Genomic DNA, 23,253 nt, shown 5'->3' with positions numbered 1-23,253 from the left:
GAGCTAAGACGTTTTCCTAGATCCCATCTGTCCCCCATCCTGATAACAAACAAAAGTCGTTCCCAAAGTCGGGCCCCGGTCGGCTAAATACACACATTATACCTTTATTGCAATCAACACACTTATTGGGTAGCAAATGCAAGCAAGATTATATGAAAATAAAGGGTTTAGCTCAGGAACAGAATACACAATAACTGAGGGTAGATATAAAAAACACCCCAAACGGAACCCAACAATATATACTTGAGCATCAGAGTTTATACAAGCTTCTTCCTTTCACTATTATAATTATTATTATTATTTCACTAATGATAATATGCCAGTATACAGGCTCTAGATGAGCCAATACCTCATTACTACAACGTAAAACCCCCTGCAGCATTAAAAACCAAACATTCAGACAGGAACAAAACTCAGACAGCCACAAAATGCTCCTCCACACCCCGCACCCCGCCCTCTGACTATCAGCTCAGAAAACACCCCAGCAGATGGGCCCCCAAAACAGATCTTTTCCAGTGTCCACTCAGACCTATAGGCCTCTTTCAGGAGTTAAAACTATTACTACTATCAAACTCCTCTCAGCAGAACACATCTAGGGCCTATTGAGTCAACTGGAGTTTCCATTGACTTCAGTGAGCATTGGCTCAGGCCCCAAGAACCTCCCCTTAATTGCAGAAATTTCACTCTTCTCCAGCTGCAGATAAACTCCCATCACCTGTCAAAACAGTTTCCCCTTGTAACCATCATTATTCTAGAATTCCACTTCCTCTCAAGGGTACCTGCCGAGCTGACCCCATGTCCCCCACTGGAATGGTAAACTACCTTCGGGCACCACTCTTTCACAAGCAGAAATGGTGTTCTGTTTCTTTTATGTGCTTTGCTCACACTTTCAGAATTATTTATGCTCAAGGGTAGGAAGCGACTCTCGCTAGTCTCTTGCTAATTTCAAGGGAGACTTGCCAGTTCTCATCGTCACCTGCTGCACGCTGCTTCTATTACTCAGAGAAATGGAAACACTGAGCTGACCACATTTCTTGAAAGCCTGATACTTCTTGAGTTTAAATTGATGCATCCTTGACATGGACTCACACAGATGTACAGCATCTATCCTCTGCTCCTAAACAGTCAGGGACAGGGTTGCCAAACAAGTTCTAATGAGATGTTACAGGTGTCAAAGTTTTGGTCACATAGCAAATAATTGCAAAGGGAAATTAAGATGCAGCAAGTGTGGAAATGACTATTCATATGATAATTGGGAAGAAGGGACAGAACGAAAATGTTAATACAGTGGAGGAAAACACAGCTCAGCATATGGAGGATGTACTGAGGTAAAGCAAGTTAGAGAAATATATAAAACCAAAATCATAAACACTATCTCATATGCAGAAGCCACTAGGAGACACCTAAAAGGAAAAAGGACAAAAAAGAAAAGCCAATGTGGGGACAATGATTAGCAAGCAACAGAATACTAAGAAGGAAGTAATGAGTTACATTGGGTTACAAGGAGAGGACATGATACCTATAGAAGAAGAGAGATTCATTGCATTTATTATTGAAATCATAAATTGTACATCTCAGACAGCAAAGAAACACAAAATGAGAATTACAGCTAACGCTGCTGAAAAGTACCTAGGAGCTAGCAACCTATCAATGGAATGACTCCATCCTTTCCTAAGGGAAGGAAATATTAAAGATTAAAAGAATGGGGGTGGCTATTTTTAGCTGGAATGCACATAGTCTTATAGCACATGGGCAGGAATTAAAGAAATATATTGAAATGAAAACACTGATATAATATGTACACGAGAGACATGGTACATCGGAAGAACTAGACTATAAAATCCCAGGATATGGCATATATACACATCATAGAAAACCAGGAAAAGGTGGGTGCTCGTTCATATAGGCAAACTTAAACTACCTTGAAATAGAGGTTAAAAAGCTAAATAACAAGTAAAATGTTATTGAGATACTGATACAAAACTATTCTGCATTTCTCAGACAACATAATGTTTACAACCAGTGCAGAAAGCTGGAGGCTGTAGAACTGAAGGAATTAATTGCAGATGTCATGTGTCATATTGGGCTGCATTAAGAGGAGCATTGCTGGCAGATCAAGTAAAGTTGGACTAGATGACCTCCTGAGGTCCCTTCCAATCTAATCTTCTAAGTGATTATTCCCCTCTATTCGGCTCTGGTGAGGCCATATTTGGAGTATTGGGTCCAGTTTTGGGTCCCACTACAGGGAGGATGTGGACAAATTGGAAAAAGTCCAGCAGAGGGCAAGAAAAATGATTAAGGGGTTGGGGCACAGGATTTATGAGGAGAGGCTGAGGGAACTGGGCTTGTTTAGTCTGCAGAAGAAAAGAGTGGGGGGGAGAGGGATTTGGTAGCAGCCTTCAGTTTCGTGAAGGGAGATTCCAGGGAGGAGGGAGCTAGGCTGTTCTCAGCAGTGGCAGATGACAGAACTAGGAGCAATGGTCTCAAGTTGCAGTGGGGGAGATCTAGGTTGGGTATTACAAAAAACTTTTTCCTAGGAGGGTGGTGAAGCACTGAAATGGGTTACCTAGGGAGGTGATGGAATCTCCATCCCTAGAGGTTTTTAAGGCCCAACTTGACAAAACTCTGGCTGTGGTGATTTAGTTGGGGTTGTCCTGCTTTGAGCAGGAGCTTTGACTAGATGGCCTCCAGAGGTCTCTTCCAACCCTAATGTTCTATGATTCTATGTCCGTACATTATCTGTGGAGAACCAAACAGTCACAACAGATTGTGGAGAAATGGGACAAATGATAAGAACAATTTTTTGAAGATGATAATGTAATAATATTAAATGATGGAACACCTACCAGGTTCAATGCAGTGGACGGCAGGCTCTCTTGCCTAGACCTGGGTACAGCATCTAGTAACATAGCAAGCAAATGCAGCTGGGAAATTTACAGAGATAAGGGGATGGGTAGTGGCCACTTCCCACCATTAATCATATATCAAGGAAAAGGAAATACCAAAGATGAGAATAATACCCCCACTTGGAACCTAAAAAAGGAAATTGGAAGCTTTTTAGAAACAAATATGAGGAATGTGTGGGCAAGTAATGTATAAGCAAATATACTGAGGAATTCTGTAGTAATATTATTAAGGGAATTATAAAGACAACCTAGCTATTCCTAAAATACCAACACTAATTAAACATAGTGGAAGAAGGAATGTAACAAGGTAATTAAGGAAAGGAACAAGACATATTCAAAAACAAAAAACACACTAAACAGTGAAGACTTGACATGTAAAAAGGTAAGGCAGTTGCACAAAGGGCTATAAAAGGGCAAAGGAGAAAGCTGGAGGAAATACTACAGGAAAGTAAATAACGATACCAATACATCAGAAATATACAGCCAACTTTGTAAAATGAATAGAAGAGTAAAAGCAACTCAACACCAAGCCTTTCAGCGGAAGGCCATGAGGTAAGAATTGGAAATGCTGATACAATCCAAAGCCCTGAGAGGAAGAGCAAAGTGGTTCTATTCAAAATTTTAACAAGTAATTGTGGGTTAAATAGTATTCTGTTTCTAATAGACAAACATAAGGATGGACTATGCAAAACGTGTAAAGTCCAGGAAATGATGTTATCTCTTATGGAATTGTAAAGACAGTCCCAGTGAAAGGATATGCATATGGACAACTCAGAAGCCTTGGAGTAACAAAATTCTTTGCAACACCTATCCAGAACACAAGGAAAATGGGGCCAAATTAAAAAACCTATTCTGCAGTTCTTTAAGAATACTGGGAAAGGTGACAGACACATTCATAGCCTCTCTAGGAAATCCAGTGAATGGCAGTCATCAACTCCAGAAGTGAGCCTGCTGCACCACAAAGCCCAATACGATGAAAGGGGCTGCAGGAAGAAAGTCTGCAGTCACTCTCTGGTGGATGGAAGAGGTAGGAAGTGGTCCAAGGAGGCAGCAAGGAGTCTGAAGGAGTACACCTTGGCTGCCAGCTATAGGGTCCCAGGCAAGGATCACAGAGCCCAGAGAAAGTCAGAACACCTGCTGTAAGGTCATTGGCCTACAGCTTGGTTGGATTTTCTGATACCCCAGAAGGGATGGACTAAAGCATGATTTGGCCAGAGGGCCACATTGTGGGAAGAGAGACCACTGCAGCAACAGAGCAACCATCGGCTTAGGGCACCATACAGAAAGACAGCCACTACATTACATCTGGCCACAAGGAGGTGCACCTGTTGTGTGTGAACCTCTTCACAGCTGGATAATGGAGTGGTGAGTATATTTACAAGATTTTCAGATGAGTCCAAGCAGGGAGGACTTTGGGGGACAGGATTAGAATCCAAAACAACCTTGACAAATTGGAGAAGTGGTCTGAAATCAAGATGAAATTCAATAAAGACAAGTGAGGAACTTTGCACTTAGGAAGGAAGAATCACGTGCACAACTACAACCTGGGGAATAACTGGCTAGGTGGCAGTACTGCTGAGAAGGCTCAGCAGGGTACAGTGGATCACAAATTGAATACAAGTCAGCAAGGCGATGCAGTTGAGAAAAAGGCTAATACCATTCTGGGGAGTATTAACAGGAGAGTTTTATGTAAGACATGGGCAGTAACTGCTCTCTCTGCACTGCTGAGGCCCCAGCTGGACTACTGTGTTCAATTCTGGACACCACACTTTAGGAAACTGAGGCAAACTGGAGAGAGAGTCCAGAGAAGACTAACAAAAATTATAAAAGGTTTAGAAAACCTGACCAAAGAGAAAAGGTTAAAAAACTGGACATGTTTAGTCTTGAGAAAAGATGACTAAGGGGGAACCTTATATCAGTCTTCAAATATGTTTAGGGCTGTTACAAAGAGCGCTGTGACCAATTGTTCTTCTCCATGTCCACTGAAACTAAGACAAGAAGTAATAGGCATAATCAGCAGCAAGGTAGACGTAGGTTAGATGGCTGTAAAAGCTTTCTAACTATAAGGATAGTTAAGCTCTGGAATAGGCTTCTAAGGGAGGTTATGGAATCCTTGCCATTGGAGGTTTTCAACAACAGGTTTGACAAATACATATCAAGGATACTTCAGCACAGGAGGCTGGACTTCATGACTTCTCAGGGTCCTTTCTAGCCGGACATTTGTATGATTCTACAATTAGGACAGTGGAGTGAGAGTCAGCAGCCCTGGGTTCTACTCCTGGCCTAGCCACTAACCTGCTGGATGTTCTTGTTACTTCTCTTCTTGTGCCTCTCACTCCAGTTGGGTGTTAGGCCGTTTTCCCCACCCTGTTTCTGTCTTGTCTATTTAGACTATGAGCTCTTTATAGTGGGGACGGTCTCTCACTAGGTGTTTGTGCACCACCCAGCACACTATGATCCTGATTTTGGTTGGAGCTTCTACATGCTACTGTAGCAAACAGTATAACAGAACGATCAGATCCTACTGAGAGAATGTTCACTTTAGAATTAGAGTTTGTCAAAATACCCACACACTTGCTGCAACATTTCACAGACCATTCCAGGCTTGATCCTGCAACCCTGGACTATGAGGCTACCTGATAGAGAGGGATTACTCACATGACTAAGGGTTACAAGATTAGGGTTTTTGTAGCTAACTTTACTGATTAAAAGAATTGCAGGCCCAACTCTATCAGTTTCATTTTCTGCTAACAAAATAGATTTCCAAACAAACAAATGATCTTTTTGCATAATCTAATATGTAAATTTAGCATGCAAGTAATTATTACAAATCGGAGCAGGAAAGAGAGAATGTCAGCAGATAAAGGAATTGCTAGATTTTGTTGCATTAGTGGCCACTGATTTATATAGCCTTTCCATTCAGCTATCATATTCTGTGGGTATGGATTTGTTGTATTGAGAATGGTAGCACTAAACTAAAGAATTAAATAAATAAAAATATTGCATCTCTGCCTACTGTTTTGTATAGCTAGACACTCAAAGCAGAGAGTATTAGGAAGACCGGATGTGCTAGTTTTTGTAGAATTTTGGGTAAAAAAATGGCTTATTGTTGAGCTGTTATCTGCCTTGCTCAGTCCCAAGTTACTTTAGAAATAATTTTGAGACTTAAATCAGCTTTAGTGTATTAAAAAAAGCCTCAATAAATAGATATCAGAGGGATCAAAACTGGCTTTCTTGTCAATGGAAATCGGACATCCTCTCTCTGCAGCATAGCTCTCCACTACAGTGAGTTTTGCTTTCGGTAGTCTATGTGGTTGTAAGTGCCCAGGCAATACAACAATCCTTTTATTTTTTTCCAAATCTTTGTTGAAACTTGCACCTCATACCAGTTAATAATATTAAAAACATCAAGCAAGTCTCATCATTTTCAGCAGCCTTGCGCATCTGAAACAAATGAAGCTACATTATCAATGTTGCAGGATTTATGGGGCTATTTGTATACAAAATTCTGTGGTGATTCCTTTCAGTTAATAAGATTTGAGCACCAAAATTAACATTTTGCATTATACCCTAGAGTTCACTTTCATCTAAATACTGTGGTTATATAATGACAGTATGAAGGAAGCATGTGTATGCTTAAGTGGAGACAAAACTCCTTGTTATGTAAAACACTGCTGACAAATTTAAACACAAATAAACCCAATCATTACTTAAGATTTTCAACAGGTGTTCAATCAAACACAGAAAAATAAGAATTAATTATTGTAGCTACAGAATAACCTGTCAAAACATGAGAAAAGGACTAATTAGTGAAACATTTAAAACTTTATTAAGATATCGTTAAATAATACCAAAAAACATGTTCTAGGTGAATGGCAAAGCTTATAAAAATGCTTTCAAACTGAAGTTTTAACCTTTACACAGATACTGGGCCCCCTCCTGTTATCTGACACATACAGTGCACACCTAGACAGTGTATCTGAAACGGAGTGTGATCAAACCGTGCTGGGTAGCAGTGACATGTTCCCATGCTACCTTGCCAAAATTAGCACTGTGCAGTGGATTCCCTGGGGCAGCGTACGCTGGGCTGGCACACCCAGACCCGCACTGACCTGAGAGTTGGCTATGGAGCACTGATATCTTACCCCAGCGAGATGGCAGGGGAAGGGGGATTTCAATGGGCTTGCTTCAGTCATGGTGGGCACCTCACCTTCCACAGACCTTACCCCTCTCACTACTACCAGAACATCCCTCCCTTCCACTGGGGAGGCTTCCTCAGGTCAACAAGACAGGACCTGGCCTCACTGTCCACCTGCACTCCTCACCAATTGTGGAAATCCAAAATCCTATCTGATTTGGCCATGAGTGACTGGATCATGGTGCAACAACACCGGAACCAGGGGAGCCAGAGGGCCATGGGCCCCCCATTTTTTAACATGGGTGTAGTTTGGGGGGCAGGGGCGATACTGCCCCCACCTTGCCAAAACTACAAGCATCAGGCAGGTGCAGAGCAGCATTAGCAGGGGCTGCGCTTCACGGCAGAGGAGCTGATCACCATTATCACTGCCCTCTGCCCCCAAACTACACCCATGTTAAAAAGTGGGGAGACATGGTGCCCTGGCCCCTGCAGTTCTGGCGCCGGTGGCTCCCCACTTCTACAAAGGTTCTGCTGTCCTTGTCACGGTGACCTCACTTTGACAGCTGAAAAGCACTGCAACTAGAAATGAACCAGCAAGGCTTCAAATAAAGTCACTCCACTGGACACAGACCACAACAGCCTATCTGCAACACAGGCCACGGACAGCTCATCACCCCAGGGCTCGGCTCCCAGGATGGGCTTCCTGCTCAATACTGGGTCAAATTCCTCAAGGTTTCATTCCTCAGCTCCAAGTCTCCCTTAGGGCTGACCCACGTTAGATTAGATGATCACAGTTACTTAACATTTAAATTGGGGTAACATCTAATAGCCACAACTAGGGTGGACCCATCGTAAAAAAAAACAACTGAGCGGGGCGGTGGGGGGGAGCCTGATAACAGTCTTCAGATATATTAAGGCAGTGTTTCTTAACCTGGGGTTTAGAGGGGTCGCAAGTGCAGAGCTGGTATTGGGGGTGGCAAGAAAGGCAATTGCCTGGAGCCACAGGGGTGCCATGAAACTAAGTTACATGCCTCAGCCCCGTGGGGGTGGGACTCAGGCTTCAGGGGTACAGTAGTTTGGAAAGGTTAAGAACCACTGTATTAAGGACTCATATAAAAAGAGGACAGTGAAAAATTTTTCGCCATGTCCAATGAAGGTAGAACAAGGGAGATTTCAGCTAGATATTAGGAACGTCTTTCTAATTCTAAGAGTAGTGAAGCTCTGGAATAGGCTTCAAGAGGTTATGGAATCTCTGCCATTGGAGGTTTAAGAACAGGTTGCACAAACACTTGTCAGGGATGGTCTAGGTGTACTTGATCCTGCCTCAAGGCAGAGGGCTGGCTTAGATGACCTCTCCAGGTTTCTTTCATCCCTACATTTCTATGATTCTATAATGATCCCTTCTTCATACATTTTAAGGCTAGTGGTGGCACCTACTCAAATTATTTTCTATCCAGCAAAGGGAATATGGAAAATTATTGACAATGGGAATCACTTTTATATTCTTTACTGTGAAAGTTCTCCTCCAAGAAGGTGCTTTAAAATATATCCTGCTCATAATGTTTATCTTTGGTTTTTAAACTATTTTCCTTTCCATGTTTAATGGATATGAATTCAGGAACAAATCTTTGCTTGGCACAGACATTGGGGTTTGGATTTTTAATTAATCAAACATATCTGGGGTGGATTTCCAGACACACCTAAATGACTCAGGTGCACATCTCTCATGGACTTTCAATGGGGCGCAACCTGCTCCTAAACCACTTAGGCAATTGAGAAAATCCCATGCATTTGTATTTCAAATGAACACACTCTCTCACATACAGCTGCACGTCTCCCGCCAGTGAACTCTGGAAGAAGTTAAAATGCCAAGGCCCCAGTCTTGCGAGGGGCTGATCAGCCTTCCATGAGAGATACAAGTGTTCAGCCCCATGCAGGATAGACCATTACATCTGCAAACTTGACACAATCAAACTGGGTCCGAATAGGGAATTGGAATGGTTATTTCATTACAGAAGTAATTGTCACTGTTCACACATTCTTTGATAGGCCAAATTTTCATGATATTTTACATCTTTTTGTGCTTGCTTTTTTAATTCCATATGTTTGCTGCTTTAAAGAAGTGTTTATTCCAATAGGCTTCACGGCACCATAAATAGTGAATTTGTCTAAAGCCCTAGCACAGACCACAGAGCTTTTAGAATGCAGGCAGCATTCCCAAGTACCTAGAATTCATAAATCCATCATCTGTGCAGAGGTTTAACTTTGGGTGCTCTTCAGTCTAATCACAGAGAATGAACAATTAGAAGTCAAATGGATAAGCAGAGAATCAGTAGTCCCTTCCCATTCTCCAAACCTCAAATGCAGTGATGGGAAATCACAAAGGGTCTCAAAGTGTAACCTGACTAAAATGGCCAGGGCACCCATTAAATGGGCATCATCAAACTCCAGTATAAAACCATTCCTGAACAAGGCAGATTTATCTGAAGTCACACAATAATAGATAAATATCCAGGGAAGTAGACTGTTGGTAGCCAGATTTTAAATCCCTGCTAGCTTTTTGGGCATCAATTTACCTGGCATTCAAAAAGTAGGGGTTGACTTTGATAACTGAACTGACTTGCCAACACACACAAAAGCAAAACGCAAGCCAAAGCCTTCTTGTTAAAATCAACAGGGGTGAGAGGTGAGAGATTGATTCTTGCCAACAGCTATGCTCTGACAAATTTCTTCAGATTGGAGTGTTAATTCAAAGCTCCAGTACTTTTTCACCATGAACTCTCTATTTCCAATCCACCATGGCTGGTTACCTAGGTATTTTCATTTAAGACACATTTTCTACTTTTGAATCAGCCACTTTAGCTCCCCCCAACTCATCAGCAATGCTATAAATCTGGCCTCTCTGACAACACTAATTCCAAGGTGATTATAAATGTCACAAACAACAGATTGTGATATCATTGAATCAATCAGATAGAAACAGCAGCCTGTAGATTAGAAAATACTCTGTTTGCAAACACTGAAACAATCTTAGTGATCAGCAATGACAGGAAGGGAAAAAACAGAGTCCAGGAGACTTTAGGGGGAGTTTTTGTCAATTTCTTTTTAAAGCAGCAAACTACTGACTCTTAAATAGGCTCCCCGTGTCAGTACATATATGAAATCTTCATGTAACACTAAGATAAGACTATCCCCTCATCATGGTATCTGAGCATCCTTCCAACCAGAGCAGTCAATGGCAAGGTTACAATTTCTACCCTTCCAGTCCCATCCCAAAAACAAGGGAGCATGGGCATCTATGATTGGAGAAACTACCTGGGACGATGCTAAATTAAAGCCTGAGCTAAAACAGCACTCATCATTCATAGACAATGAAGTTACCCAAACTACCAGCTCAAAACAGGGGCTCTATGGTTCAGAAGGTTCAGACAACAGCACGGATTACAGCTTTAGCACTCTCCCTCTGCAATACTTCTAACCCCACCAGCAGAAAGAGTAAATGTTCCAAGATCAGCACCCAAGTGCTAGACTTTAGGATTCTGTTACTAAGCACATTTTCTACCCTGGGAATTACAAAAAATAAAATGTAACAAAAATATTTTCCTTTACTCTGAAGTGAATTTAATAAAGTTGCACCAAAATCAGCCATGTAACTCTAAAATCCCATTTTAACACATCCCCTGCACTAGTTAACCATTAAAAACCCTGAACATTGACATATTTCGCTAGCTGAGCCTCATTCAGTATAAAAAGAATCATGTTTACAGAGCACATTCATACTTGACATTACTATTATTAAAAGTGCAGACCTGTGTGGTAGAATCCTGTTGTGTTGTACAGCGGTGGTTTTACTGAAGCTTTTCACGGCTGCTGAAGTATGTATACTCCTCACTGTCCAGTTTTATCATAAACTGCAGAGAAAAGAGGAATGATAATTCTGCATTAGGCAGAGCATCTTGCAATCCCCTCAACATGCCAGGTTCCCTCTCAAGTCAGGAGGACATGGGGTGTCAAAGCAGGACCATATGTTTCTTTTAAAAATAAAGCATTTTATCACTCTGCTGAACACTCCACGTCGCCTACGTACCATACTTACAGAATGGCTGAGCTGGTAGTTCCGCACACTTTACTACTGAACACACAGGTCTATATGGAAGGGAACACTAAATGGGTTCAGGTATTTAGGACTGCAAGTCTAGTCCCAACTTTATCATTTAACTCACCATGTGACCATGTGGAAGTCACATGACCTCTGTGCCTCAGTTTCCTTAAGCACTACATTTCCAGATCTATGGATGAAGTGCTATGCATGATTATTGTTGTGAAGGGCTCATAAGATTTTTGCTTCTTGGGCCAGAGATATCAGTTGTTTGTATCGCAATGTGAAACAACAAGCTTGCACAGTTTTGGGCCCAGTCCCCAGGGAGTGCAGAAACAGGCTTAATGGGGCTGTACCAGTATGAAACAAAATATTATTAGAACAAACCTTTGAGAGTATTATGACAAATTGTAGCTTTTATATATCACTTCGAAAGTGCAGAACACGCAGCAGAACTGTTCATGTTACTAAACACTTTCTGTACTCGGAATAGTGGTGTTTAAAGTAACATAGGCCTTCAGCAAGAACACACGGTCTTCACTTTAAGGACAACAGTCCTCATTACAACAGTAAAACTCTAGAACAGTATTTCAGCACTGAGAAGCAGCCAGTTTTCTGTACCCAGCAGAACAAGAAGCGCCACTACCTATACTGTCTGAGGACATCAGAATCTCCATCATCGTCTACGGTTATTGTACAGCAAACATAATGAAAAGAAAAACACAGGCAAGGTTGGCAACACTGTGATCAATCAGTGCTCAATTACGAGTCGTTATGAACTATCGAGGAAACATTGGAATATACCTCATGCAAGGATTACCATATTCAAGATGCATTGCAGATAAACCTACAATAAAAACCATCCCTACATTAAAGATTAGTCATCTGCTAAAACAGATTCTGGTATTTGGTGTAAGTATCCCCAACAATGAACCAAATCCTGAACTCCTTATCTGAGAGGTGATTCAAAGAGATTCTCCTCAACCAGGGTTAGCCCCATCAACATTTTAAAAGTTTCATGAAGTTAACTTCTTCCTTTAAAGACAAGAGGGGAAGAAACATTTTTAAGATAATGGTGATAAATGTGCTGTTGACACAGTGATTACCTATTAAATTTAAAAAGAACAACAGATTGATTGAAAGCACTTGGACTACACCTCCTCAAAGTTCTGACATGACAAAATATCATTGCACAACAAAGGTCAGACATTTGGGAGGATATTTATTCTAAAACAGACAGCTAATGAATTTCCACTTCATTGAACAAATGCATTAGACCAAAGGCTTGACTATTATTCCCAATTGATTTACAGACATCCTCTTCAAGCTTTATCTCAGTAAGAATGCCATTTCCGTATCTGCTAGTCCAGGAGGATTCACAGCTTCAGTGGCTTGGAAAAGCATCCTCTTGCCATAGAAGGAGTATTGTCTTAGCTAGTATACTGTTTAGTACACACTGAGAACACCTGATTGTTTTTGTCAACAGAACAGATTCCTCTGCTACATTCCAGACAATTGGAGCACTTTTTCAGCACTGTAGAGTATGTCGAAAGGTAGGCCACATGGCATTATGTGCAGCATTAAATTAGAGTATGAAGTATGTGCGGCAGGTCCTGTGCCTTCCAGTTTGTTTCGTACAGCATCAGCATGTTGGGTCTGTGATCAGGGCCTCTGAAGACTATCACAATGCATAGCAATAATTCTGGATCTCGTGGAAGGAAGCAGCAGAATGGATAAATAGGGTGATCATGAGACGAGTTTTTTTACCATAGCACATAGGAGCCTAGTTGTGACCCAGGACCCCAACACGCTAGGTAATATTACAGAACCAAAAGACAGTCCCTGCCCACAAGAATTACAATCTAAGTGTAAGTCAAGAGACAACAGATTGGTACAGACAGTCCAATGAGGAGTACAAGGAAAAGACAATATTGGGCAGCATAAGAGGCAGAGGCCTCAGCACATCGGTGGCTTGTCAATTTTTTGCAGGCATCATGGCAAAGAAGAGTTTTAAAGAGGACTGTGGAGGAGGATAATGAGTTTGTGTTGCAGATGTTTATGGGAAGCTTCTCTCAAGTGCTGGGGACGGAATGGGAGAAAGTATGAAGATACTTATTTGAAAATGTAACAAGTGAGCAATGGAGACTTATGTCACAGACCAATCAGAGGTGGGCGTTGACTTTTCTATACTGAATGAGAGATGATAGGTGTAGTAAGTATAAGACCTGTCATAAGGCCTGTAAAATAGGCTAAGGCCTAAGTGAAAAAAGCCAAGTGAACAGGAGTATAAGTGGAAAAAAACAAGCTAACTGAAATTGGCACAGGAAAGTGCTGATACTGCAAAAAACATATATATTGCCAAAATATTATTAAAACACAAATTATGCAGTAGGTGCAGGAGGCACCAAGATACCAAAGAGAACTAACTCCCTAAAATGACACTTTGATGAATAGAAATGACTAAAAGGTGATAAATTGAGTTGTTTTGCCCAAATCAGCCAATTAACGGAAAAAGATGGTATTAGACTACGTCAAGAGGGTTGCAACTACCTACATCAAAGGGGGCAGAATGAAATTGTATGAAACAATGTATAAAAGAGGGTGTCAGAGGGAATAATGTCATCCGGTCTAGGGGATAACAGGAAGTCCCGCCATTGGGCCGTGGCCATTGTAACGCCGCCTATACGAAACTGACCCAGAGATACTCTGTAGGTCACTTCTTATTGTGCTGCACACAATAAACCTGGCCAGGGTGCCTTCGTTGCTCAACTAATCCGTGGTCGTGTCGATTCATTCGATCGTGAGAGCCGTCTTGGTTTCCTGGCTAGAGCTGGGACAGCATCTGCACAGGGATACACGCACACAGCCTACACTGATAAACACCGGTGGCCAACACACCGTACCACACTGGTGACCCTGACCACTGGTCTGGTAAGTAAACGAGCTGTCCTCTAGAAAGGATCGCGATCTAACATGACAGAAAACTGCGAGCTAAGTAATCCCCTTTTACCCTCCCTTCACATACCCACAGAATTTGATGAATATTGGATGCACTAGGTAGAGAGGTGGTCCATATGAGTTTAAGAAACAGAGTGGGGAAACATGGACAGGTCTTTCTCCATTTAGGCCTTAGCCTGTTTTACAGACAGGCCTTATGACAGGTCTTATACTTACTACAATAGGTAGGGTGGGAAAAGACTGTGAAGGGCCTTGAAAATGAAGACAAGTAGCTTATGTTTGAGGAGATAGAGAAGGGGCAGCCAGAGAAGGGATTCAGAGAGAAAGGTGACATAGCCAAAGAGATAGGCTAGGAAATCATCTTTGCAGCTGCCTTCCAACAACAGGGCAGGATTGCATTTGTTAATGCCGGAGAAAAGGATGTTGCAGTAATAGAGATAAGAGCCTAGATAAGTGTTTTAGCTGTGTGGGTGGATGGGAAAGGCCATATCTTAGAGACGTTACGTAGAATTAATCATCAAGAATTAGGCATAGCCTGGATGTGAGGACCTAGACAGGGGTATGAGTTGACGATGACTCCTACAGATAGCATCTGTCTATCGATAAGAGACTGGATTAGAATTAGTCTCGCTCATTGGCAGCCGCGACCACCAGCGATCCTGGAGAGGGGTGGGTGTAGAGATATTCAAACCCCTTGGCAGGCACATATTACTTCTTTTCCACCCCTTTAGATGTGGGGGGCAAGGAGGCAGGGGTCTGCCATAGTGCCCTGGCCACCTTCATCACTCCCTCATGCACTGGGAAAACCACTCTGGATGGAGCTGCTGTTGCCAGAATGCCAAATAGTTCAGCCACTGGCTCTCTAGGCTCCTCCACCTTGAGCCCCAAGTTGGTTGCCACATGCTTCAGCAGTTCTTAGTGGGCCCTGAAAGTCATCTAATGGGGCTCTGGTGGAGGGTCCCACTACTGCCTCATCGGGCAAAAGAGAAAGAAGAGACTGGTAGCTGTGGAGATGGGGGCAGGGTCCTCTTCTCTGGTTGGGGTAGCACCTGCCGGGCTGTCTGTGGGTGTCCCTTCTTGATTGGACTCCACATCCAGGTTCGCTGCCATACTCTGGGCTATTGAAGATCGCAGCACTGAGGTCCTAATGAGTGAGTGAGCCTGTGGGGCCACAGCCTGGGGGAACCCTGATGGGTTACAAAAGTGCCATGGACCAGGCCACTGCCCTTGAGGCCATGTCCCCATCGGTGGCATCATGGGGAAACTGGCCATCTGGCTCAAAGACTGTCCTCTTGGAACAGCCACATCCTCTTCCTCCAAATCAAAGGAGTCACTCCTGGGCGACCATGGAGGCTCTGCCGCTGACTTCCCCTCTGCATTGCATCGTGAGCACTCGTGCTCTGGTGCCAGGGATCAGAGCTGGGAGCCTGAGTGCTGGGTGTCCCATGACCATGTTTTGTCCTTAGGTTTTCTATAAGGATTTGGTGAGCGGCGCCAGGACTCTGGAGATCCACATCAGGAGTCCACAGACCAGTGCTGAGGTCTTGGGGATTGGCATTCAAGGGATCGCTTCCATCGCTCCACAGACCGGCACCTAGCATCTGGAGACCAGATATGGGATCCTGACCTCTCGCGGTGTGGTACCGGAGACTGGGGTCACAGATCCAGTGACCGCTGGCTCACTGGAGAGTGGTGCCTTGGTGATGGGGAATGCTGAGGTGATCTTAGTGCAGCTTTTCACCTCCATAAGCCCACTGAGGGGGCAGCTGGCTCTCAGTGCGGGGGCCTCCCTTCCCTGGATGTCAGCAGCACCGGGATTGCCTTGCTGTTCCCTGGAGTCAGCAACGGGTTAGGGATGGGGCTTGACACCCGCACAAGCAGAGATCCTGCCAGGGCCTGCAGGGAGGAGTGGCTTGACGTGGGTCTCACTAATGTCCCCATGCTCTTCTAAGCCAACTTCAGACATGCTTGCCGGCACCGATCAGCATGGGCCTTCTTCAGCTGCTTCTTCAGCACCGGAAATGTTGAACGGTGCTGGGAAGACAATGGTGCCGGAGGGGGGCAGGGCATTCCAAAACAGCGCTGATGTACTTGGAGCCAAGTCCAACCTCAGATCCGATGCCGGTCTGAGCACCAATTCCATTAGGATGACTCTGATGTCCTGGTCCTTTTTAGTCTGAGGACAGAAACTTTTACAGATTTTACACTTTTCCCACATGTCAGCGTCCCCGAGGCACTTCAGGCAGCTCTGAATGTTTCAGCACCATCACAGGCAGTAAGAAGGAACTGAGAGGGAGGGGGGCCAGAAGTGATCTATATATGGCAGTGGTGCATGTGGCACACACACCTAATTGGGAATGGACGTGAGCAAGAACTTGAAGAACTGAAACCGCCTTAGTGTCACTGATGGATGATCTCCTGTCAATGGATGGAAGGCAAATATCTATTCTCATTCTCCTGGATCTCTCCAGATCATTCAACACTGTTGTCCATGAAATACTGCTGTCTTGCCTGAGCGCGGTTGCAGATGGCATGGACTCAAGCACTAGCAAAATGCAGATGACATACAGCTCTACCTGTCCTTCACCACAGACAATCACAGCACTAGCACCAAGATGGCCCAGTGCTTGGCAGAAGAACAGCTGGATGAAGCTGAACCCCAGCAAGCCAGAAGTGGTGCTAGTGGGCAAAGGAGAGTATTTTGAACAGTTGCAGCCATGGTACAGTCTCCTTTGGTCAATTCAGCCCATTGTGTAGGAATACTCAGGGATTCTTTATTGATTCTATGATGCTTTTTACCATCTTTGGTTGGCTAGAAGACTGTCTCATCCTGACCGGCAATTACCTGGCCTCACTTATTCACATCTTTGTTATCTCTTGCCATACTTCTACTCTACGCAGTGGGATAGTTTGCTCTTGTGCTCTTAATAATGACTCTTTGAAAAACCACCAACTCTCTTGAACTAGATTTCCCCTTAGACTTGCTTCCCATGGGATCTTACCTACCAACTGCCCGAGTTTGCTAAAGTGTGCCTTCTTGAAATTCATTATCTTTATTGTGCTTTTTTCCCTCCTACCATTCCTTAGAATCATGAACTCTATCATTTCGTGATCACCTTCGCCCAAGCTGCCTTCCACTTTCAAATTCGCAACCAGTTCCTCCCTGTTTGTCAAAATCAAATATAGAACAGTCTCTCCCTACTAGCTTTCTCAACCTTCTGAAATAAAAAATTGTCTCCAATACATATCTTTGTTTTTTACCCTTTATCCTTACCCAGAGACTTTCAGCAAGTCTGTCTCCTTTTTTCATCTCAACCTCAGTCTAAATGTATCTTCTTTACATACAAGGCAACACCTCCTCCCTTTTTTCCTTGCCTGTCCTTCTTGAGAAAGCTGTGCCCTTCTATACCAATATTTCAGTCATGTGTATTATCCCTCCAAGTCTCTGTGACGCCAACTGTCATAGTTGTGTTTATTAAGTAGCATTTCAAGTTCTTCCTGCTTATTCCTCATACTCCCTGCATTAGCATACAGACATCTAAGATACTGATTTGATTTTCCCCTATGTTCTCTCCTGTCTCGCTATCAGCCCATGCTCCCCCCAGATTTTGACCGTTCTTCCAGGTCTCCATGGTTTTGACTTATCTGTGGGCTTTTGTCTCCTGCCCCCATCGAGCCTCATTTAAAGCCCATTCCCCACAGGTTAGCCAGCCTGTAGCTGTGATGCCATGAACTTCAATGCAAGCTAGACAACCAGCTACATGCCAAGGCTCCCTAGCAAGGTTGCACACTGGTTGCTCGCTCATGATGAAGCCAGTGTCACCACACTTGCACTACTACTACTACCTGTACTAGCTAGATTAAAGCTACCTGGACTGTAACCACACCTTCATTGGCACTGCAGACACACTCTTTGTTTTCAGAATTTGTGCCCATGTTAAAGACAGATCAGTGCATTCTAGAACTCTGAATACATGAGTGAGCTGAGCAGCTCTTTTGCTCTGGGACCCCCGCAAGCAACAAGTCAAACAAACACTAGTTGCTAAAATGTTTATGTTTTTCCGTAGCAAATACTGATAGATTTCCCCCATGTTTGTGCCTTTAAAAAGTTTAAGAAACTGACTCTGAGCAGAGGTCAGCATGTGTGAGTGAAGTAGGCACAGAACTTCCACAGATGTGATCCTCCCAGCTCCTGTCCAAGAATCTTCATTTACAGCCCTGTTTTCTGGCTCAGCTTTATGAGTCAGTAATGACATATTATGGCTCCTGTCTCATGCTCAGTCTGATTCATGGTCATTCAGGGTAAGCTTACCGGGGAGCCCTATCCTTTGCTTTATGCAATGTACAGTATTTCCAACGTTCAACAGCTTCCAGTTTTATTTTCCCAAGAAGGTGACAAGCTAAACTAATTCAGTATTCATAGATGTGACACAAACAAAAGACAAGCCTTTCAGAGAGTTACAGTGTTTCAATGTGTTCATTGCAGATTAGACACTGAAACCAAATGCACTGCAGACAAACAGAACTGCTGAGCCTTCGATAGGGATTCTAATTGATTAGAAGCCTAGAACTCTACTTGGAGCCTTGACTGACTTACAGTTTCTTCTCTCTGGCTAATGGGGCGTGTAGTCTGTCCTGAACATTGTCATATCTTTCTGATGTCTAATATTCTATATGCTTTTGCACTATATATAAGTTTGAGTTTATTTCTATTTTATTATTGACTTTTATATGGGAACAGATTAGACTGGTAAGGCCCAGGCCTGGGGCAGGTTTATTTGGGAGTGCTCCAAGAGAAGCAGTGTGACCAGTGAAAGACTTGGCTGGAAGATATGAATTTAGATCCAACCAAACTCCTCAACTCCATCAGCAGTTCAACCTTTAAAACTTCTTTGCCTGGTAAGAGGATCAAAGAAAAACTATTCCACTTTCTTCACAAGCTAAAAAGCTATTCCCCACTTTCATAAACTAAGTTTGAGTGAGAGAAAAAAATTTAGCTCAAACAAGAGTATCAGAATTTTTCCTTAAAGATTTGAATCTCAGTCTCTAAAGACTACCACCAAATAAACACTTTTTGCTTGGTAAACATGCCATAGGCATTGTTAAAATGTACACCAAACCTTGCTTAATACTTTACATTTCAAATCCTTTAATGTTTTCTCCTTTTTCTGTATCTGTATTCTGTAGGTTAAAATTATTTTTAATTATATATTTGCCATAGTACTACGCAGGCCAAGGTCGCGGTATTCAAAACCCTGAACCTTGTTAAGTGTTTAATGTTGTACAACGACAGGGTCATGGTAATACCTTTGACATTGACTTTCTTATTTATTACATTTATCCATTTATTTAATTGAAATTAACACAATATTCTTCTTTTCATTGGCTGTAACAATAGGGCCAATTAGCAGCCTAGTTCTAACAAACTCGTTTACAGTTATACTTTTCCAGTTGCTTTGAACCCTCCATGAAAGCCCTTTAGTGTTGAAACCTACACGTTGCATAATGCCATTGAGTGACCTAAGAACCAAAAACAGGATTGTAAGTAATAAACACAGCAATTCAGACATTCAAGGTAAACCCACTATTCGATGGTAGCCATCATTTTTAGCATGGAAATTTACCATGAACTACCTGAAAGCTCTTACATAAATGATGTGAGCTAATAAATTCAGTGCTTTATTTAGGGTATTTTATTTCAATTAATGTTGCGTTTAAATTTGCTCAGGAGGACACTCTCTTATTGGTTTATTTCTAGCAGTTTAATGTCATCACTACCTTCAGCTGCCAGAGATGGTAAATAACTGCAATAAACTATTCAATTGCCCTCTAGTCAGATGTGCTCTCATTACAATGAAACAAGAGAGATCATACAAAATATACACTGCTCCCTGATCAAGTATTTTCCACAGAATATTAACCAATTACTGTGTTACTAAATGTCAGTGAATATTATTGTTTCACACAGATATTCACTGACACACAACGTTGTTTGCAGCATACAATTTTGCTTGGAATTTTCATCACAACCAATATTTCTATCTTGCTAAAAGTATATCCTTCTCAGGGGGTTGATCTCTGACAAATGATTATTTGTTTGAAATTTTCCATTTTGCCTCTAGATTAGCAAAGCAGCATCCAAGGAACCTCTGCAAGAACTTGGCAAAAAACAGAAACAATTACTGTCAAGTGCAGATAATCCACACCTGAAAGCTGCTGATGAAAACAGTTCAAGCATGGAAAAGATATTGACAGTCATTCTCATAATCTCTGAAGAATAAATGGATTCAGAGCTCTACACAGGATCCTGCTCATTAATTCTGCTAGGAGAGTTTAAAATTAGTTTACTCAGTTATCTAAGTTTATGTTATTTTTTCACTTACAAAATGTCAAGCACAGTAAGACAGTTTGCAAAGTGGGGACATTTTTAACATACCGGAGGAAAGTCCAATATAGCTGTCTAACAAAAATCCATGTGTGACCACAGAACAATGGGCCCAATCCTTCAACTTCTACTCACATTTCCTAACCTTAGTATCGTCAATGGAGTTACACACAAGTAAGGATTATAAACTGATTTTATTTAGAACAAATGGAGGACAAGTTCCTGCTCACCTTACATTCCTCCAGGGTGGCCACTTATCTATGCCTCAAAGGCCAGAGAGCCAGCCCTGTCATCAGGCCAAACAGGAGGCAGGGGCAAAGGGTACTCCTCTTCCATGCCACAGAATGGCTGCAGAGATTCCCTTGAACCACATGACCACCAGGCTGACCCACCAGTGCTCCATGGAGTTGGTAGGTTAGATCCCAGGGGAAGGAAGTCTCAGGGAGAAAACAGTTCAAGAGAGTTGACAGTTTTTCAAAGAGACATTATTGAGGGCACAAGAGCAAACTATGCCACTGCATAGGAAAGATAGGAAGTATGGTAAGAGACTGCCCTGGCTTAACAAGGAAATCTTCAATGATCTGAAACTCAAGAGTCCTACAAAAAGTGTAAACTAGGTCAAATTAAAAAGGATGAATAAAAACAAACACCACAAGTATGTAGGGACAAAATTAGAAAGGCCAAGGCACAAAACCAGATTCAACTAGCTAGAGACACAGAGTAACAAGAAAACATTCTACAAACACATTAAAAGCAAGAGGAAGGCCAAAGACAGGATAGGGCCCATTACTCAATGAGGGGGGAAAAACAATAACAGAAAATGTGGAAATGGCAGAAGTACTAAATGACTTTTTTGTTTCAGTTTTCACCAAAAAGTTCAGTAGCAATTGGACATCTAACTTAATGAATGCTGTGACAATGAGGTAGGATCAGAGGTTAAAATAGGGAAAGAACAAGTTAAAAATTACTTAGAGAAGTTTAATGTCTTCAAGTCATCAGGGCCTGATGAAATGCATCCCAGAATAATCAAGGAGCTGACTGAAAATATATCTGAGCCATTAGCGATTATCTTCGAAAAGTCATGAAAGACAAGAAAGATTCCAGAGGACTAGAAAAGGGCAAATATAATGCCAATCTATAAAAAAGGGAAATAAGGATAACCCGGGGAATTACAGACCAGTCAGCTTAACTTCAGTACCCAGAAAGATAATGGAGCAAATAATTAAGCTATCTATTTGCACACCCCTAAAAGATAAAAAGGTGATAAGTAACAGTCCTCATGGATTTGTCAAGAACAACTTGTATCAAACCAACCTGATAGCTTTCTTTGACAGTATAACAAGACTTGTGGATGGGGGAAGCAGTAAATGTGGTATATCTTGACTTTAGCAAAGTTTTTTATATTGTCCCACATGACCTTCTCATAAACAAACTAGGGAAATACAACCTAGATGGAGCTACTATAATGTAGGTGCATAAGTGGTTGGAAAACCGCTCCCAGAGAGTAGTTATCAGTGGTTCACAGTCAAGCTGGAAGGGCATATCGAGTGGGGTCCTGCAGGGATAAGTGCTGGGTCCGGTTCTGTTCAATATCTTCATCAATGATTTAAATAATGGCACAGAGAATACACTTATAAAGTTTACAGACAATACCAAACTGCAAGGGGTTGCAAGTGCCTTGGAGGATAGGTTTAAAATTCAAAATGATCTGGACAAACTGGAGAAACGATCTGAAGTAAATAGAATGAAATTCAATAAGGACAAATGCAAAGTACTCCACGCAGGAACAATCAGTTGCACATATGCAAAATGGGAAATGACTCCCGAGGAAAGAGTACTGCAGAAAGGGACTTGCAAGTAAAAATGGATCACAAGCTAAATACAAGTCAACAGTGTAACGCACTGTTGTGAAAAAAGCAAACACCATTGTGGGATGAATTAGCACGAGTGTTGTAAGCAAGACATGAGAAGTAATTCTTTTGCTCTATTCCACTCTGATTAAGGCCTCAACTGGAGTTTTGTGTCTGATTCTGGTGCCACCTTTCAGGAAAGATGTGGGCAAATTGGAGAAATTCCAGAGAAGAGCAACAAAAATGATTAAAAGGTCTAGAAAACTTGACCTTTGAGGGAAGATTGAAAAAAACTGGGTTTGTTTAGTCTGCAGAAGAGAAGACTGAGGGGGACACGATAACAGGTTTCAACTACATAAAATATTGGTACAAGGAGGAGGAGGAAGAAATATTGTTCTCCTTAACTTCTAAGGATAGGACAAGCAGCAATGGGCTTACATTCCAGCAAGGACAGTTTGGTTGGACATTAGGAAGAGTGGTTAAGCACTGGAATAAATTGCCTAGGTAGGCTGTGGAATATCCATCCTTGGAGATTTTTAAAAGCAGGTTAGACACACACCTATCAGAGATGGTCTAGATAATGCTTGGTCCTGCCATAAGTGCAGGGGACTGGACTAGATGACCCTGCAAGGTCCCTTTCAATCCTACCATTCTATCCTGTAATATGGGTATGGGTCACCGCCAGGGAAGCCTAGATCTCAGTCCAAATCAACAGCTCTCCAGCCAGATGACGTGTCACTTGGTCTCTTTGGGCTTGCAGTCTGCAGCTATACATGTGCTATAAGTATTACTAGGCTACAAGAGTATCCTAGGCCGGCAAGGAGATAACCAACTCCTGGTGTCCAGATGTCTTCACCCTGCCCCGAAGTGATGACAGTAAGCATACAGAGAACAATTTGGTCTCCTATTTAGTGATC

At 42.4% G+C, this 23,253-nt stretch overlaps 1 long non-coding RNA gene across 3 annotated transcripts in view; it reads right to left on the bottom strand.

The window, feature by feature from the left end:
• The window catches only part of LOC137153871 (uncharacterized), a 138,133-nt gene that overhangs the window by 65,546 nt on the left and 49,334 nt on the right, over positions 1-23,253 (bottom strand). For all 3 annotated transcript variants that reach the window (XR_010919912.1, XR_010919911.1, XR_010919910.1), the window contains exon 2: positions 10,854-10,955. This is a non-coding gene — a long non-coding RNA (uncharacterized lncRNA). The remainder of the gene's footprint in view (positions 1-10,853; positions 10,956-23,253) is intronic.

This window comes from Emydura macquarii, unplaced genomic scaffold, assembly GCF_026122565.2.
Source record: "Emydura macquarii macquarii isolate MOO-44397 ecotype Brisbane River unplaced genomic scaffold, CSIRO-AGI_Emac_v2 contig_1253, whole genome shotgun sequence".
Taxonomy (NCBI): domain Eukaryota; kingdom Metazoa; phylum Chordata; order Testudines; family Chelidae; genus Emydura; species Emydura macquarii.
Note: the sequence above shows the minus strand (reverse complement) of the source record. Positions and strands in the feature narration are given on the sequence as shown.